This window comes from Scyliorhinus torazame, chromosome 15, assembly GCF_047496885.1.
Source record: "Scyliorhinus torazame isolate Kashiwa2021f chromosome 15, sScyTor2.1, whole genome shotgun sequence".
Taxonomy (NCBI): domain Eukaryota; kingdom Metazoa; phylum Chordata; class Chondrichthyes; order Carcharhiniformes; family Scyliorhinidae; genus Scyliorhinus; species Scyliorhinus torazame.
Genome location: NC_092721.1, coordinates 16378334 through 16392236, shown reverse-complemented (window position 1 = coordinate 16392236; position 13903 = coordinate 16378334).

The following is a 13903-nucleotide window of genomic DNA, read 5'->3' as shown; positions in this document are numbered from 1 at the left end:
AAATTCTCATTGACGTGCTGCCCCTCAGTGACATCATCCGAACATACAGCATCAGCATGATAATGACATCCAACTTTGTTCCACCACCAGCCCTGAACTCTTCCACTGCCTGTAACTTGTTAGACTGCTTGCCAAACATCCAATACAGAATGAGCAGTATTTTCCTCCAATTCAATATCAGGAAAATCAAAGCCATTCTGCGGGATTCTCCGTTGGTGGGATCCTCCCATTCGCCGGCGTGGGATGGCCACAATCGGAAAAGGGGGGTGCGCCGCCCCAGAAATTGGGGCTGGCAGGATGGAGAATCCCGCCCACTCCCTACCATCAACCTCAATCCTTTACTTGACAACTGTCTGCGGTTTGCAAACTTGATGGCATGCTCACGTTGAAAGGAGCTTCCAACCACATATCAACGCAATCAATAAGAATGCCTTTTTCATCTCCTGTAACGTTACCTTACTCCACTTCTGCCTCGGCTCAACTGATACTGAAAACCTCAGTCATTTTGTTAACCTTTGACCTTGTTGTTCCAAGTCCATCCTGAGTTGGTCGTCATGTTATTTACCTCCATATATTTGAAGTCATCCAAAACTCTTCTGCCTGTTCTTCCGTTTCACACATCCCCCCCTGTGGGCGCTGGCCTCCTGTTTAAGCAACATGTCAACTTTTTAACTCATCCTTGTTTTCAAATCCCTCCAAGGACCCGCATCTTCTTATCTCCGTAATCTCCTCCAGTCAGCAACACGCTGTGATATCAGTGCCATCACTAAGAATGGCTGGTTCCTCTTCTGTAACATTATCTCCTGCCTCAGCTAAACGCTCCTTATCGCCGTAATTTCCTTCAGTCAACAACGCGCTGAGATGTCTGCGCTCATCTAATTCTGACCAATTGGTGTCCATGCCTTCTATTGCCAAAATATCAAACTTTTGAATTCCCTCCCTTAAACCCCTCCGCCGCTCTCCCTTTTCTTCCATTCTTTAAGACACTTCCTAAAACCTACCTCTTTGACCAAATTTATGGCCATTGGGTCTATTTTCTCTTTCATAATGCCTGGGTAGCAGGCATTCTGTTAAAGGTGCTATATAAATGCTAATTGTTGTCATAATCAACTGTGTTTGCTTTTGTTTACTAAGCTATTTTTAAAATTCCCTCCCACATCATGGATACGACTCTCATCTTTAACTCAGAAGGCCATGGAATAAGGCTTCACTTAATATCTGAGCACGTTGGCCCGTAACTTCCTGTGTTAAGTCACTGGTGCGCCGCACATGCATAGCGTAACAACCCGGAAATGCAGGCGTTCAGGCATGCTCGCGGGAAGCGTGCGGCGTTTAAACCCCTGGCCGTTTTTTTTGTCTGCTTGAAGCTCTGCGCTGCTGAATGCAAAATCCAACTGCAACGCTAACTTGGGCCACTCACCCAGATATTTGGTGAGTTTTTACACCTCTTTATTTGCATGGAAATGTTTCTGTCTCAGCAGAGGCAAGAGACATTTTCCTGCGAGGTTAATATTTAATATTATTCGTTTTTAGCATTTATAAATATTTTTAAAATGCAAATTAAATGAATGGAAGATATATATTTTAAACTTTGGTTTGTCATGAGGCTGTTAATTCCATTAAAGAAACTATAATGGATAGAATGCGGTGACCACTCGCTAACAAGCATGATTGTCCACCTATACTCTCTGTTATTAGTCATGGGTTCTGTGGGTCCTTGCGTGGCTGATGAGCCCAATCCGAGAGACTCAACTTCAATCACTCACTTGGCAAGAATTTCCAATAGATGGCATCGGTCCTCGGATGCTAAGTCGCGGGTATTCCTTTCTCAGGCTCCTTTTCTGGGCCTCCTCTTGCCTGCGGGTGTTCTCAAAGAATTGTGTCCCTTCAATCAGGAGGTTCCCCCAAATAGGTCTCTTCTGAGCAAAGGTCTCCCTGGCATTGATGTCTATGTTCCATTTCTTGATGTAAGCCTACAAGGTGTTTCTGAAGAGCTTCCTTTGTCCTCCTCTTGTTCAGGACCCTTCCTTGAGTTGAGTGAACATTTGCTTTGGCAGTCGGGATTCTGGCATTCTAAGCATATGGGAGGCCCAGAGGAGTTACTTTCATGGCCTCGATACTGATGCTATTGACTCATTCAATTACACTAATGTTAGCATGCCTGTCCTCCCAGCTGATTCAGAGATAAAGTATATTTGGATTTTGCAAAGTATTTTAAACTGAGTTGCTTACGAGTCTCATTGATGTGATGTTCACCCTTAGAAGCCTCAGTGGTTACTTCAAATAGTTTAATAATTTAATGCCTTAATTGATGCATGCAAACCACCTGTAAGCTAATGTTAACTATCTGCTTGACAGGTATTGCAGAGAATCAATCACCCATCCCTAAGAGTGTACTGTCAAAGGACATCCCAAAATGATGTCAGAGGAGATGTGTGCCAGGGCACTGCATTTCAGCAGCTGCTGCTTTTGGATCTTGAGCTTGTCAATTAACAATTGTTAAAACCCGCCCCTTACTCTGCTTCCCTCCCTTCCCTCCTTCCTCCCTCCCCTTTACGAATAGACGGAACCATCGTGATTAAGTGAGAAAATATATTTTATTGCAAGAAATTTGTAAAAGTTGAGGTCGTTTTATGTCATTGCTCAGCTGATAAAGTTAAATATAACTGGTTTCAAAGTTTTGTATTTACAAAATTAATTTTGTTAATAAGTGTTTTGCATTAAACTTTACAAGCTTCAGGCAGAACGGTGGCGCAGTGGGTTAGCCCTGGTGCCTCACGGCGCCGAGGTCCCAGGTTCGATCACGGCTCTGGGTCACTGTCCGTGTGGAGTTTGCACATTTTCCACGTGTTTGTGTGGGTTTCGCCCCCACAACCCAAAGATGCGCAGGGTAGGTGGATTGGCCACGCTAAATTGCCCCTTAATTGGGAAAAATGAATTGGACACTCAAAATTTAAAGAAAACTTTACAAGCTTCTACAAATGTCTTACTGAAACATCAGAACACAGTTTTTAATTGAGATAATTATAAATGAATAAGGTAATTGAAGTAAACAAGGCAGAAACATATTAACATGGTGGCAGACTAGTTAGCACTGCGGCCCCGCACCAGAGACCCATGTTCAATTCAGACTTGGGTGACAGTGTGGTGTTTGTACATCGCCTCTGTGTCTGTATGGGTTTCCTAGATCCATGGAATAGAACCATAGAATTCCTACAGAAGGAGGCACTGACCTGCACTGACCCTCTGTAAGAGTACCCTTCCTTGGTTCACTCTTCCACCCGATCCCCGGAACCTAACATGTACATCCCTGGAAACTAGAGGGCAATTTAGCATGGCCAATTTCCTAAACTGCACATTTTTGGACTGTGGGAGGAAACCAGAGCACCCGGAGGAAACCCACGCAGACATGGGGAGAACGTACAATGTCCACACAGAGAGTCACCCAAGGCCGGAATTGAACTCGGGTCCCTGGTGCTGTGAGGGAGCAGTGCTAAGCACAGCGCCACCGTACCGTCATTTCCGCTGTTTCCTCCAGGTGCTTCGGTTTTCTCCCACAGTCCAGCGATATGCAGGTTAGGTGGATTGGCCAAGCTAAATTTACCGTTAGTGTTCAAATGTTAGGTGGGGTTATGGGGATAGGGTGAGGGAGTGGGTCTAGTTAGGGCGTTCTTTCGGAGTGTCTGTGCAGTCTTGATGGGCCGAATGATTTTCTTCTGCGCTGCAGTGATTTTATTTTTAAAAATCAAAACAAAATCAGAAAGGGCAGCACGGTGGTGCAGTGGTTAGCACTGCTGCCTCACGGCGCCGAGGTCCCAGGTTCGATCCCGGCTCTGGGTCGCTGTCCGTATGAGGTTTGCACATTCTCCCCATGTTTGCGCAGGTTTTGCCCCCACAACCCAAAAGATGAGCAGGGTAGGTGGATTGGCCACGCTAAATTGCCCCTTAATTGGAAAAAATGGGTACTCTAAATTTACAAAAAAAAAAAAAAATCAGATGTTACAAGGACAGTGACAGCAAAAAGCCCCAGGGTGCTTTTAAAATCTTATGACCATAATCTAAATTGAAGCATACAAACATTTTTAAGCATGCGAAACGCAGAATAATATAATAATATAATGCAGTTTTAAATAGTTTCACAAATTTAAAACAAATAAGCAGAGCTATGTTCCTTATAAATAATCACCTTTACTCTTACAAAAATGAAATTAAAAATTACTTTAAAATAATGCCTGTTAAAAAAAATCTACATACCAATAAACATTTGTTGAAATAGTTGTCTGTTGTTTTCTATCTAAATCTGCTATTTAAATGGCTGCCCTCAATGGGCATTCTCAAGCTTGTCGTGTTATAAGTGGATTATCATAGAATCATTATCATAGAATCATAGAATTTACAGTGCAGAAGGAGGCCATTCGGCCCATCGAGTCTGCACCGGCTCCTGGAAAGAGCACCCTACCCAAGGTCAGCACCTCCACCCTATCCCCATAACCCAGCAACCCCACCCAACACTAAGGGCAACCTTGGACACCAAGGGCAATTTATCATGGCCAATCCACCGAACCTGCACATCTTTGGACTGTGGGATGAAACTGGAGCACCCGGAGGAAACCCTCGCACACACGGGGAGGATGTGCAGACCCCGCACAGACAGTGACCCAAGCCGGAATCGAACCTGGGACCCTGGAGCTGTGAAGCAATTGTGCTATCCACAATGCTACCGTGCTGCCCTGGGGCTGCACTCCTCCTGCGCCGCGCTGGAGCCTGCGCAGACCACGGCGCTGGAAACCCCAGGCTGCCATTGAGAAAGGACGGTTGGACGTATCATCGGAGCGCAGGTAAGTGCGCAGATTTAACTTTTAAACCCCGCCCCGTGGCTTCCCGCCGCGAGCAGGAAGCTACGGGCCAATATCTTGGCTGACATTTCACTGCAATGTTGGGGGAGTGTTACATGGTCAGAGATGTTGACATTTGGCTGTATTATTGAACCAAGCTCTATCTCCTTCTTTTGCTCAACTAACAGATCCAACATGGTGCTGATTGAAAGAAGAACCGAGAGTTCTTCTGGTGTTTTGATCAGCATTAATCGCTCAACCAATATTAGTCATTCAACTCATTGTTTTGCATGGAATCTTGCTGAGCTCAAATTACCTGCCCCATGTTCACTCCAAAACATCAGTGACTACATTTTGAAAGTAATTAATTGAAGCAAAGTACATCCTGAGCGTGTAACAGGTTCTATATATATTTTGCTTTGCTTGTTTGGGGTAGTGCGTTCGGAATATCGGAATAGTAGACCATTCTGCCCTTCGAGCCTGTTCTTCAATCAGATCCCAGCGTCTTAACTCTGTCTACCCACCTTGCTTCAATAGTTCTTTATCACGTTCGCTGACAGAAAAGCTTTGTGTAGTTAAGAAAGAAAGATATCTACCACACGAAGACAGTGAGCTTTTGAAAGCTTCAGTACTTGCTGTCAATTGGGGTATTGTAAACTTAGAATTGTCTTTTTTGTTTTGTCAGCCAAGTGGTAATTTATTCTTTCTTCAGAAAAAACCTTGCTTGTGCAAACCTTGGTAAAGTTGTTTCTTCTGTGAAGTCTAATTTACTCCACTCGTCTCGTTGTCGGTACCATTTTCTGCTCCTGATGCTTTCATGCTTGTTTCCTCAGTTTGCTGATTGAAGAAGCTCATATCTTTAAAGCTGTTTATGATGTACACAGTCTCAGTCAGCAATTTTTTTTATCTCTCCGATGTCTCACATCACACATCTGCAAATGCGCGCAAAGTGACAGAAGGGGATAGGAATGCATCTGCTGCTGCATTCACACTCGCTCGCTCACAATTTCCTGATTATCACTGGGCCGCACTCGAGAGCACAAATAGGTAGGTCGGTACTTTTATACAAGTGTGTCTGGTAAAATCTTATCGACCATCTGTCTGATTCACGGGCAAGAAGCAATTGACAAGTTCACCATTGTTAATCTTAACTAGCTTCTCTTCAGGTACAACATTGGGACTTGCAATTTGCTCCTCTGGTATGGAAGGCTGAATTACTCTTGCTCCAAGGAATGGGCTGAAATGGTGACCATCGGTTATTGGGATACAGCAATCTAAGCATATCCATTAAAAAATTGCGACTCCAGTTTATTTAATTCGGGATCGATGCCAACAAGCTGGCACTGTTACCATACATTTTTGGTGGCTCATGCCAAAAAACTACAGAGTCTGGGACTGTGAATTTGAATGGAGCCGAGTGGCCGCTCATGCTCTCAGGTGCTATATAAATGCACAGGAAGTCTGGGCAAGGGAAGAAGTGTTAACGTAGGAAAAAAGAAAGACTCACATTCATGTAGCATCCTTCATGACCTTCAGACACCCCAAACCACTTCACAATCGATTAAGTACTTTCGAAGTGCGGTCACTGTTGTAATGTAAGAAATGTTCGCCGCAAAATAGCGGCCTCACGATGTTTAGCGGCCTCGTCACGCCTCACGAGATCTCGTTAGATCTCGCAAGGCGTCCTGATCTGGATCCTGCCCATTGAGATCGGGACCCAGATTTGCATGATCAAGTGAGAAGCTCGTCTCACTTGAATATGTCTACGCCAGATCTACCCAGTGACTCGGATCTAATGGCTTCGCCTCAGACGCCCCGAGCGGGCACCATTTAGCACTGGTTTCCACAAACCGTGGACCAGGCATACTGGCACTGGGGGCACGATCGGGGGATTGGGGTGATTGGGCTCTGGAAATGGTGGTACCCTGGCATCCCTGATGCCACCTGGGCACTGTGGTGCCTGGCACTCTAGCAGGGCCACCTGGGCACCATGACAGTGCCATCCTGATATCACCATAGCAGTGCCCAGGTGGCATCATGTCCGAGCTGAGGCTCAGGAGCAGGGGGTGCCCCGCCCTTATGAGGTGGGGTGTGTGAGACTCGATTACTTCCCCTTATTGCGGAGCTCATTAGTGCAGGAAAAGGGACTGATTGCAGCCTCGGCGGTGTGTTCCTCACTGAGGCCCTGAAATGAAGCAGAGTCCCGTTTAATAGCAGGGTCGTGCTCAGCACTGCCCACGCTAGGAAACGCCCAGCTAAACACGCTCGACACAGGACTCCATTAATTTGCACCCCAGAGCCAATTTGTGCACAACAAGCTCCCACAAACTGCAATGGTGTTCTTTATGATGCTGTTTTTTGGATGGATGTCGTCGTGTTCACAAAAACCACAGAAGCTAAGTTCATTAACAAAGCTGATATTTATTTACCCTACTTAAATTAAGCTAGCCATTTACTCCTGTCGTAAACAATAATTAGATTAATCTACACTCTACGAACACAAGTCTCTACACTCTAACTCTAACTGTACTCTATCCTCTCTAGATCTCTCCTCTGCACTCTACTCCAACCTTCACTCTCTCTCTCCCAGAAGGCTGAGAGTCAGTGCTGTATATAGTACTGCATCTAGCTCCATCTAGTGGCTAATTGTGGCATGGCATTTACTCTTTATATGCTGAGCATTTCTATAATGTCACGTCAGTTACCCGCTATTATTGTGATAATGACTAAGGCACAAATAGTAGTTAGGACACTGGGAATAATCCCCTCCTCTTCCTCAAAGTAGTCCCACAGGATCTTTTACATCCATCTGAAAGGACCTTGGATAAAGGGCCTTGGATTAATGTTTCCTGAGGCATCACCTTTAATAATGAGGTGCTCCTTTAGTACTGCAATGCAATTTAACCCTTGATTTTGGTGCTCAGATGCTGGAGTGGGCCTTCAGCGCGCACCCTCTACCTTCTGAGTCAGAATCAAAACCACTTGGGTGGTTTGGGGAAAGGGGGTGGAGGGGAGAGGGGGGGGGGGGGAGTAGATACTAACTCAATTCAATAATCAGGGTCAGTAACTTAGAGAACAATAACAATGTGCATTTACATGCACTCAGCAACGAATTAAGAATAAATATGAGCAAAACAGACTCGGGCCAATTTAATAATTCAGGACAGCCCCTGGATTTGAGCCCATGCAGGATTAAAATGACGTGCTTGCCATTTAAACCTTCTAGAAAGATCATTATCTTTGTTTGATGTCAGACACCACAGTGCAGCCATGTGTGTGAATGTGTGTGCGATCTCCTGGGCGTCACTCCTTGGTCCCTTTCCCTGATAGCATTCCCGAGTTCCACCTGCGCAGCCCCTGTGATGGAGTGGGGCGCTGAAGAAAGAGCAGGAATTTGCGAGTTCTCCTGCTCCTTGAAATGCTTCATTCCTCGATTCAGCCCAGTAGGTAGGAGTCAGGTGGGAGGACTGGCAAGTTTGCGGGGGTGGGGGGGGGGGGGGGGTGGAAAACTAGAAACATACAAAGGTTTGCAGTGCAGGGGGCCATGCAGTCCATCATGTCTCTTAAGATCAATGGCTCACCCCACCTTCCAGCTCTTGTTTTGTAACCCTGTAAATTAGGGCAGCTTAAGTATAAATGCAAGGATTTTTTAAAAATTGTGTTGCGGGTTTCTGCCTTTATTGTCCTTTCGAGCGGCGAGTTTCAAACCCCCCACCACACTCTGGGTGAAAAATATTATTCGACTCCCCTTCATTCCTGATACAAATAACTTTAAATCTGTCCCTTGGTTATTGATCTTTAGATAAGGTCCTTCCTATCCACACTATCTCGGCTCCCTCAAAATTGTTATCAACACCCCTCCTCAACCTCCTCCGTCCTGAATGAAACAACCTCGGCCTTTCCAATCTCTCCTCAAAACAAAAATTCTCCACTCCTGGTAACATGTCTTTTGTGTTCTCTCGAGCATGATCACATCCTTCCTGTAACGCAGTGACCAGAACTGCACACAATACTCATGTTTTATACATCTTAGGAATAACCTCCCTGCCCTGATAACTCGGCATCGGCCAATAGAGGTGTGTATTGAGCAGCTTATCTACCGGTCCTGCTACCTTCAGCAATCAGTCGACACACACTGCAGAGTCCCTCTGTTCTCCTTCACACTTCTCAGTATCCTGCCATTCATTTTGTATTTGCTCGCTTTGTTTGTCCTTCCTAAATTCATGACCTTGCTTTTCTCCGGATTGAGAGAGAGCAGCACAAAGAATGTCAGCAAACATGAGGTGAAAATGAGGTGAAAAGTGCCGATGTGAATTAAAAAGGGGGGTTGGGTGGCAAGATGCTGAGGCTGAGACGTGGATATGAAAGATGCTAGCATCGGCTGACAGGAAGCATAAAAGTGCCAGTGTAAACTGAATGAGGCAGGGTGGGGGATGTGGAAGCACAGGCAGAGGCAGGAGAAATTCACTACCTAATTATTTGATGTTTGTGGACGCTACTCCCAAGTGCCGTCCTGTCGTGACCCAGGAGTCAAGCATCTTTTCACAAGTCATTGAACGCAAGTCATGAGTAGGCACGTCCGCCACACAGTGGTTAGCACTGTTGTTTCACAGCGCCAGGGTCCCAGGTTCGATTCCCAGCTTGGGTCAATGTCTGTGCGGAGTCTGCACGTTCTCCCCCAGTCTGCGTGGGTTTCCTCCGGGTGCTCCGGTTTTCTCCTACAAGTCCTGAAAGACGTGCTGTTAGGTGAATTGGACATTCTGAATTCTCCCTCTGTGTACCCAACAGGCGCCGGAGTGTGGCGACTCGGGGATTTTCACAGTAACGTCATTGCAGTGTTAATGTAAGCCTACTTGGAACAATAATATATATTATTATAACTATTTGTCCCTATTTGTCCAAGGATGACTAAATGTGCACGACTAGTTCCAGTCAACCCAACACAGGCTGGGGATGATAATGGCGACGAGATCAACGACTTGCATTTATATAGCGCTGACATGAACAGGGGGAATGATTTGGTTGGTAGAATGGTCGGCAAGGGAACATGGTTCGAGGCAAGGGACTGGCGACAATAGCTTGACTCATCCCAATGTTTAACTGGGGGACCTCAGAGCTGATCCACAACTGGACACTGGGAAGCTGCGTGACAACACAGAAGCAGTGGGAGAGTCAGGTGTCACAAGGAGAAGTGGAGCATGGTGGCTGTGTGCGTACAAACATTGGTCCATATCCGTGGATGATTACACGAGGGGCAGCATGTTGTTGAAGTATAGAAGTGGGTGAAGGTCAGACGTTAGGTGGAACCCCAGGCATAACAGATCAGGGGTAGGAAGAGAAGCCACTGATGTTGATGCTGTATGATCAGATTAGGTAAGTGTGGAAACAAGTAAGGACAATCCCACTCAACTAGACAAGTGAGAAAAGGCATTGGAAGAGGATTTAGTGGTCATCTGCGCAAAGAGCTGCAGGAAGGTCAAAGAGTAGTAACGTTGTTTGTCACAGTAACAGTGGAAGTGATTTCTGAATTGGTTAGAACCTTTGAGAAGTGAATTTGGTACTGTCCCCATCTGAATTATTCAATCCCACAATATGTGGTGCAGTGTATTTTCAGGGGGATAGCTTTGACATTGATGTGCATGATGTGTAAGATAACAGTTAACAAAGATATCAGCGTTTGAGAGAGATGTCCAAAAATTCACCATCCTTCATGCAGTATGTTCTGTCATTATTTAAAAGTCACACAAAAGTCATTGGGCTCCCTGTGTCAGTCTGGAATCGTTACCTGGCAACTCCTTGCAACAGAGTCTCTAAGAAGTAATATCAGTTCTGACCAATGTCACCTTCTTGGCATCTGTGCACATGCCCAGTGGCTGTGCTTGCTTTTATTGATGGAAATATCCCACAGCCAAAAGCCAAAATGGTAGCCCTCCACTGAGGGCAGTACGGTAGCACAGTGGTTAGCACTGTTGCTTCACAGATCCAGGGTCCGAGGTTCAATTCCCGGCTTGGGTCACTGGCTGTCTGGAATCTGTACATTCTCCCCGTGTCTGCGTGGGTTTCCTCTGGGTGCTCCGGTTGCCTCCCGCAAGTCCCAAAAGACGTGCTATTAGGTAATTTGGACATTCTGAATTCTCCCTCTGTGTACCCGAACAGGCGCCTGAATGTGGCGACTGGGGGATTTTCACAGTACCTTCATTGCAGTGTTAATGTAAGCCTATTTGTAATAAAGATTATTAAATTTAACGGGAAACAGAACTGGACTAGCCATATAAATGCTATGGCTACAAGAGCAGGTCAGAGGCTAGGAACTCATCACCAGACTCCCCCTGAACCCCGTCCGCAATCTACAAGGCACAGACCAGGGGCTGGATTCTCCCCCCCCGCCACGCCACTTTTCAGCCTCGACCTGCCGGTGGGATTCTCCGTTACGGCCAGTGGGGTTTCCCAATGTGGGGCAGCCCTACGACGTCGGGAAACCCCGGCATAATGGAGAATCATACCGGCGGAGAATCGCTCATCAGGAGTGTGATGGAATACTCTTCGCTTTCCTGGTGTGTGCAGCTCCAACAGCGCTCAGGAAACTTGACAACATCCAGGAATGGGATCCCATCCACAAACATTCACTTCCTCCACCACTGATGCACAGTGGCAGCCATGTGTACCATCTACAAGATGCACTGCAGGAACTCACGAGCAGCATCCTCTAAACCCATGGCTGGCACCATCCAGAAGGAACAATGGCAGCTGATATTTGGGAATAAAATCACCATCTGGAAGTTCCCCTCCAAGTCATACAGCATCCTGACTTGGAAATATATCGCTGTTCCTTCATTGTCGCTGGGTCAAAATCCCTAACTGTACTGTGGGTGCACCTACACCACACGGACTGCAATGGTTTAAGAAGGTAGCTCACCACCACCTCCTCATGGGCAATTAAGAGTGGGCAATAAATGCTAGGCGAACCAGTGATGCCCACATCCCACAAATACATTTTTTAAAAAGTCATGTTTAACTGCCCTCATCAGGGAACATGTGTGAATATCATCAGCAATTAAACTAACCGCTGAAAAAAAATGCTGGATGATTCAGTTGTTCAATACGTGTTGTACACACGGTTCAAACACTGGCCGGGATTCTCCGATCCCAGTCGCCCCACCACACCTGCCAGCGAGGATGGAGAATTTGGCATTCAACCAAAGCTCCTTCACTGCAGCGGGACCAGTCAATCCCGCCGGTGTGAGCAGATGGAGAATTCGCTCCGTATGGTTTCCTTTATGTTTTTGGAGGGTGGCGAGTTGTCCAACATCTTTGTTATGATCAGCTGCCAGAACAGGAGACATTACGGCTCTTAATGGTCGCATCAAACACTAAATTTTCAAAGAACACCCTCTCCCGCCATTATATTCACCTGAGATTTTTCACCTCACCCTCTATTTTTCTTTTAATTTTCTCAAGTGATAGTGCCAATATGTGCCTTGTATTGAAACCAGTACATGCTCTTGGGTCTGTCCTGACTGATGTTTTAAACGGCCCCAATGATCATTTATGTTGGACTGCCACAGAGCAGCTCCCTGTTCTCTTCCAAGGCAATTAGAGTTGGACAATAGCCAGTGACACACACATCCTATGAAATAATTTAGCCTAGGTGTTAGCCTAGGAGATGAATGTTCTATGTGCCAGCAACCCTTGCCATTTAACAATGTTTTCCATTCCTTCAGACCGTGATAAACCCTGTCATGTTACATTTACATAAAATAATTTATGTCGGTGTTATGATCTCAATAGAGGTCCTTAATATGTTTATTTTTTAAATGTGAAAACTCAAGCATTTACTAAAAGTAATGAAGCCACCAGGTCCACGGTTTTAAACAGAAGAATTTTACGACACATAAATCAAAGAACACGAATAACTAATAACAACACTCTTGCCTTCAATAGTCAGTTACGTTAAGGATATTAAAAGTACAATGAGCACAGTTACATATGATCTACACCTAATTTGTTAATTCAAATTTCTTTCTGTAGCCATCTGATTTCCACCCCCAATAACTCAAAGTTATTATACATCTGATGTTTAAGTTTAACCAGTTGGTCTGCCACCAAAGGTTTCAAAATTGATATAAGGGATGAAATTTCTTGGACCTAGCACTTACTCCCAGAAAGCTCAGTCCTTTAAATCACCTCCAACTGTTCCATGCTTGAAGACTCCCAGTTCAACACAGGTGTCACAAGTATCTTAATGTGGAGATGCCGGCGTTGGACTGGGGTGAGCACAGTAAGAAGTCTTACAACACCAGGTTAAAGTCCAACAGGTTTGTTTCAAACACTAGCTTTCGGAGCACTGCTCCTTCACCTGAGGAAGGAGCAGCGCTCTGAAAGCTAGTGATTTGAAACAAACTTGTTGGACTTTAACCTGGTGTTGTAAGACTTCTTACTAGTATCTTAAGCATAGCTACATCAGGCCAGGTCTCTCTTAGTTCCATTATTCTTTAACTCTGGGGCCTCGCATTTAAAGCTCTCCCTCTCTTCTCAGCTTGACTCTCCCAGAAGTTCAACTCACTGTTATGACTCCTGCAGTGAAAAAAATTAACTCTTTCAGCCAACTAACAGAATTCCAGTCAATCCTCCTTGGAAGAAATGTTTGCTTAACTCCAGCTAGTTCTGAACTAAAATAATTCTGCTTGCAATAGAATGACACCGACAATCTACTCATCCCCAGAATTTGTTTCTCTTTCATCCTTTGCTTTCTATTGTTTATCTTCCCAGGTAACTTGGTCACATGATCAGTTACTGAAAGAAAGGTTCTTTCCGAGAAACTGAACTCTTCATGGGACCACCCCACCAACTTAAACTGTAGGTTTATCCTCCAAAGCATACGGGCCATCATAAGTACAAAACAATAGCCATTACCAGGTGGGTCTTCCCTCTTGACTATAACCTCCTCCAGCCTTAGAACATGCGAGATTTTGCCATCCTTGATTTTAAATTGTTCCACTATTGATGGCCACGCCTTCAGCTCCGATCGCCCAAATCTGCAATTGCCAAATGAAACCCTCCCACATCTC